This window comes from Nerophis lumbriciformis, linkage group LG02 (genome assembly GCF_033978685.3).
Source record: "Nerophis lumbriciformis linkage group LG02, RoL_Nlum_v2.1, whole genome shotgun sequence".
NCBI classification, from domain to species: domain Eukaryota; kingdom Metazoa; phylum Chordata; class Actinopteri; order Syngnathiformes; family Syngnathidae; genus Nerophis; species Nerophis lumbriciformis.
This window is the reverse complement of record NC_084549.2, coordinates 69366501-69372500: the sequence shown is the minus strand read 5'-3', so window position 1 is coordinate 69372500 and position 6000 is coordinate 69366501. Positions and strand designations below refer to the sequence as shown.

The window sequence follows — 6000 nt, the reverse complement described above, 5'->3', positions numbered from 1 at the left end:
CAACAACACATTGCAAAAAAGTTGCATGTTCACCACTGTGTTACATAGCCTTCCCTTTTAACAACACTCAGTAAAGGTTTGGGAACTGAGGAGACCAAATTTTTAAGCTTTTCAGGTGGAATTATTTCCCATTCTTGCTTGATGTACAGCTTAAGTTGTTCAACAGTCTCCGTTGTGGTATTTTGGGCTTCATTTTCAATGGGAGACAAGTAGGCCAGTCTAGTACCCACACTCTCTTACTACGAAGCCACGCTGTTGTAACACGTGGCCTGGCATTGTCTTGCTGAAATAAGCAGGGGCGTCCATGGTAACGTTGCTTGGATGGCAACATATGTTGCTCCAAAAACCTGTATGTACCTTTCAGCATTAATGGTGCCTTCACAGATGTGTAAGTTACCCATGTCTTGGGCACTAATACACCCCCATACCATCACACATGCTGGCTTTTCAACTTTATAACTTTATAACAATCCGGATGATTCTTTTCCTCTTTGTTCCGGAGTACACAACGTCCACAGTTTCCAAAAAACAATTTGAAATGTGGACTCGTCAGACCACAGAACACTTTTCCACGTTTCTGGGTGTTGTTGACATCACAGATACTGGCTTTTCAACTTTGCGCCTAGAACAGTCCGGATGGTTCTTTTCCTCCTTTGTTCCGGAGGACACGACGTCCACAGTTTCCAAAAACTATTTGAAATGTGGACTCGTCAGACCACAGAACGCGTTTCCACTTTGCATCAGTCCATCTTAGATGAGCTCGGGCGGTGTTTCTGGGTGTTGTTGATAAATGGCTTTCACTTTGCATGGTAGAGTTTTAACTTGCACTTACAGATGTAGCGACCAACTGTAGTTACTGACAGTGGTTTTCTGAAGTGTTTCTGAGCCCGTGTGGTGATATCCTTTACACACGGATGTCGCTTTTTGATGCAGTGCCGCCTGAGGGATCGAAGGTTCGTAATATCATCGCTTACGTGCGGTGATTTCTCCAGATTCTCTGAACCTTTTGATGATATTACGGAGCGTAGATGGTGAAATCTTTAAATTCCTTGCAATAGCTGGTTGAGAAATGTTGTTCTTAAACTGTTTGACACACATTTGTTGACAAAAGTGGTGACCTTCGCCCCATCCTTGTTTGTGAACGACTGAGCATTTCATGGACGCTGCTTTTATACCCAATCATGGCACCCACCTGTTCCCAATTAGCCTGTTCACGTATTCCTCAACTTTCTCAGTCTTTTGTGCCAGCTTTTTTGAAACATGTTGCAGGCATCAAATTCCAAATGAGCTAATATTTGCAGAAAATAACAAAGTTTACCAGTTTGAACGTTAAATATCTTGTCTTTGCAGTCTATTCAATTGAATTTAAGTTGAAAAGGATTTGCAAATCATTGTATTCTGTTTTTATTTACCATTTACACAACGTGACAGTTTCATTGGTTTTGGGGTTTGCACTTTTCATTTGACATCAAGTGCTAACTTTGCAACAAGCAGCACTACACTAAAATGAACTTGCTATCAAACTGGAAGAGACACCATCATGCTGCGACACAGCAGACAACAACATACACACACGTACACAACGGGCATAATGAACAAATCAATAATGGAAGTGACAAACTTGCCATCCTAACAATACCCCGTTTGTTGACAAGAGGATATGACCGCCATCGAAGAACATTAAAGTATCGTTTATGGTGTGTGGGCTACTTAGTTGAGTTTTGGCAGTCTAGACTTTTGTTGCGCCCTAAAAAGTGTTAATACTGTAAGTATAGTTTATGGTGTGTGGGCTACTTAGTTGAGTCTTGGCAGTCTAGACTTTTGTTGCGCCCTAAAAAGTGTTAATACTGTAAGTATAGTTTATGGTGTATTGGCTACTTAAGTCTTTGCTGTCTAGACTTTTGTTGCACCCTAAAAAGTGTTAATACTGCAAGTATAGTTTATGGTGCATGGGCTACTTAGTTGAGTCTTGGCAGTCTAGACTTTTGTTGCGCCCTAAAAAGTGTTAATACTGTAAGTATAGTTTATGGTGTATTGGCTACTTAAGTCTTTGCTGTCTAGACTTTTGTTGCGCCCTAAAAAGTGTTAATACTGTAAGTACAGTTTATGGTGTGTGGGCTACTTAGTTGAGTCTTGGCAGTCTAGACTTTTGTTGCGCCCTAAAAAGTGTTAATACTGTAAGTATAGTTTATGGTGTATTGGCTACTTAAGTCTTTGCTGTCTAGACTTTTGTTGCACCCTAAAAAGTGTTAACACTTTAAGTATAGTTTATGGTGTATTGGCTACTTAGTTAAGTATTTGCTGTCTAGACTTTTGTTGCACCCTAAAAAGTGTCAATACTGTAAGTATAGTTTATGTTGTGTTGGCTACTTAGTTAAGCCCGTGCTGTCTAGACTTTTGTTGCGCCTTAAAAAGTGTTAATACTGTAAGTACAGTTTATGGTGTGTGGGCTACTTAGTTGAGTCTTGGCAGTCTAGACTTTTGTTGCGCCCTAAAAAGTGTTAATACTGTAAGTATAGTTTATGGTGTTTTGGCTACTTAAGTCTTTGCTGTTTAGACTTTGTTGCACCCTAAAAATTGTTAATACTGTAAGTATAGTTTATGGTGCATGGGCTACTTAGTTGAGTCTTGGCAGTCTAGACTTTTGTTGCGCCCTAAACAGTGTTAATACTGTAAGTATAGTTTATGGTGTGTGGGCTACTTAGTTGAGTCTTGGCAGTCTAGACTTTTGTTGCGCCCTAAAAAGTGTTAATACTGTAAGTATAGTTTATGGTGTATTGGCTACTTAAGTCTTTGCTGTTTAGACTTTTGTTGCACCCTAAAAAGTGTTAATACTGTAAGTGTAGTTTATGGTGTATGGGCTTCTTTAGTTGAGTCTTGGCAGTCTAGACTTTTGTTGCGCCCTAAAAAGTGTTAATACTGTAAGTATAGTTTATGGTGTATTGGCTACTTAAGTCTTTGCTGTCTAGACTTTTGTTGCACCCTAAAAAATGTTAATACTTTAAGTATAGTTTATGGTGTATTGGCTACTTAGTTAAGTATTTGCTTTCTAGACTTTTGTTGCACCCTAAAAAGTGTCAATACTGTAAGTATAGTTTATGGTGTATGGGCTACTTAGTTGAGTCTTGGCAGTCTAGACTTTTGTTGCGCCCTAAAAAGTGTTAATACTGTAAGTATAGTTTATGGTGTATTGGCTACTTAAGTCTTTGCTGTCTAGACTTTTGTTGCGCCCTAAAAAGTGTTAATACTGTAAGTACAGTTTATGGTGTGTGGGCTACTTAGTTGAGTCTTGGCAGTCTAGACTTTTGTTGCGCCCTAAAAAGTGTTAATACTGTAAGTATAGTTTATGGTGTATTGGCTACTTAAGTCTTTGTTGTCTAGACTTTTGTTGCACCCTAAAAAGTGTTAATACTTTAAGTATAGTTTATGGTGTATTGGCTACTTAGTTAAGTTTTTGATTTCTAGACTTTTGTTGCACCCTAAAAAGTGTCAATACTGTAAGTATAGTTTATGTTGTGTTGGCTACTTAGTTAAGCCTGTGCTGTCTAGACTTTTGTTGCGCCCTAAAAAGTGTTAAAACTGTAAATATAGTTTATGGTGTGTTGGCTACTTAGTTAATCTTTGCTGTCTAGAATTTTGTTGCGCCCTAAAAAGCGTTAATACTGTAAGTATAGTTTATGGTGTGTTGGCTACTTAGTTAAGTCTTTGCTGTCTAGACTTTTGTTGCACCCTAAAAAGTGTTAATACTGTAAATATAGTTTATGGTGGCTTGGTTACTTAGTTAAGTCTTTGCTGTCTAGACTTTTGTTGCGCCCTAAACAGTGTTAATACTGTAAGTATAGTTTATGTTGTGTTGGCTACTTAGTTAAGTCTTTGCTGTCTAGACTTTTGTTGCGCCCTAAAAAGTGTTAATACTGTAAATATAGTTTATGGTGGCTTGGCTACTTAGTTAAGTCTTTGCTGTCTAGACTTTAGTTGCGCCCTAAATAGTGTTAATACATTAAGTATAGTTTATGGTGTGTGGGCTACTTAGTTGAGTCTTGGCAGTCTAGACTTTTGTTGCACCCTAAAAAGTGTTAATACTTTAAGTATAGTTTATGGTGTATTGGCTACTTAGTTAAGTATTTGCTGTCTAGACTTTTGTTGCACCCTAAAAAGTGTTAATACTGTAAGTATAGTTTATGGTGTATGGGCTACTTAGTTGAGTCTTGGCAGTCTAGACTTTTGTTGCGCCCTAAAAAGTGTTAATACTCTAAGTATAGTTTATGGTGCATGGGCTACTTAGTTGAGTCTTGGCAGTCTAGACTTTTGTTGCGCCCTAAAAAGTGTTAATACTGTAAGTATAGTTTATGGTGCATGGGCTACTTAGTTGAGTCTTGGCAGTCTAGACTTTTGTTGCGCCCTAAAAAGTGTTAATACTGCAAGTATAGTTTATGGTGTATTGGCTACTTAAGTCTTTGCTGTCTAGACTTTTGTTGCACCCTAAAAAGTGTTAATACTGTAAGTATAGTTTATGGTGCATGGGCTACTTAGTTGAGTCTTGGCAGTCTAGACTTTTGTTGCGCCCTAAAAAGTGTTAATACTGTAAGTATAGTTTATGGTGTATGGGCTACTTAGTTGAGTCTTGGCAGTCTAGACTTTTGTTGCGCCCTAAAAAGTGTTAATACTGTAAGTATAGTTTATGGTGTATGGGCTACTTAGTTGAGTCTTGGCAGTCTAGACTTTTGTTGCGCCCTAAAAAGTGTTAATACTCTAAGTATAGTTTATGGTGTATTGGCTACTTAAGTCTTTGCTGTCTAGACTTTTGTTGCACCCTAAAAAGTGTTAATACTGTAAGTATAGTTTATGGTGTATGGGCTACTTAGTTGAGTCTTGGCAGTCTAGACTTTTGTTGCGCCCTAAAAAGTGTTAATACTGTAAGTATAGTTTATGGTGTATTGGCTACTTAAGTCTTTGCTGTCTAGACTTTTGTTGCGCCCTAAAAAGTGTTAATACTTTAAGTATAGTGTATGGTGTATTGGCTACTTAGTTAAGTATTTGCTGTCTAGACTTTTGTTGCAACCTAAAAAGTGTCAATACTGTAAGTATAGTTTATGTTGTGTTGGCTACTTAGTTAAGCCCGTGCTGTCTAGACTTTTGTTGCGCCCTAAAAAGTGTTAATACTGTAAGTACAGTTTATGGTGTGTGGGCTACTTAGTTGAGTCTTGGCAGTCTAGACTTGTGTTGCGCCCTAAAAGTGTCAATACTGTAAGTATAGTTTATGGTGTATTGGCTACTTAGTTGAGTCTTGGCAGTCTAGACTTTTGTTGCGCCCTAAAAGTGTTAATACTGTAAGTATAGTTTATGGTGTATTGGCTACTTAAGTCTTTGCTGTCTAGACTTTTGTTGCACCCTAAAAAGTGTTAATACTGTAAGTATAGTTTATGGTGCATGGGCTACTTAGTTGAGTTTTGGCAGTCTAGACTTTTGTTGCGCCCTAAAAAGTGTTAATACTGTAAGTACAGTTTATGGTGTGTGGGCTACTTAGTTGAGTCTTGGCAGTCTAGACTTTTGTTGCGCCCTAAAAAGTGTTAATACTGTAAGTATAGTTTATGATGTATTGGCTACTTAAGTCTTTGCTGTCTAGACTTTTATTGCACCCTAAAAAGTGTTAATACTGCAAGTATAGTTTATGGTGCATGGGCTACTTAGTTGAGTCTAGGCAGTCTAGACTTTTGTTGCGCCCTAAAAAGTGTTAATACTGTAAGTATAGTTTATGGTGTATTGGCTACTTAAGTCTTTGCTGTCTAGACTTTTGTTGCACCCTAAAAAGTGTTAACACTTTAAGTATAGTTTATGGTGTATTGGCTACTTAGTTAAGTATTTGCTGTCTAGACTTTTGTTGCACCCTAAAGAGTGTCAATACTGTAAGTATAGTTTATGTTGTGTTGGCTACTTAGTTAAGCCCGTGCTGTCTAGACTTTTGTTGCGCCCTAAAAAGTGTTAATACTGTAAGTACAG

The 6000-nt window shown here is 37.9% G+C and overlaps 1 protein-coding gene across 1 annotated transcript in view; it reads left to right on the top strand.

The window, feature by feature from the left end:
- Window positions 1-6000, top strand: part of LOC133611266 (disintegrin and metalloproteinase domain-containing protein 12-like) — a 212974-nt gene that overhangs the window by 111686 nt on the left and 95288 nt on the right. The window lies entirely within an intron of this gene.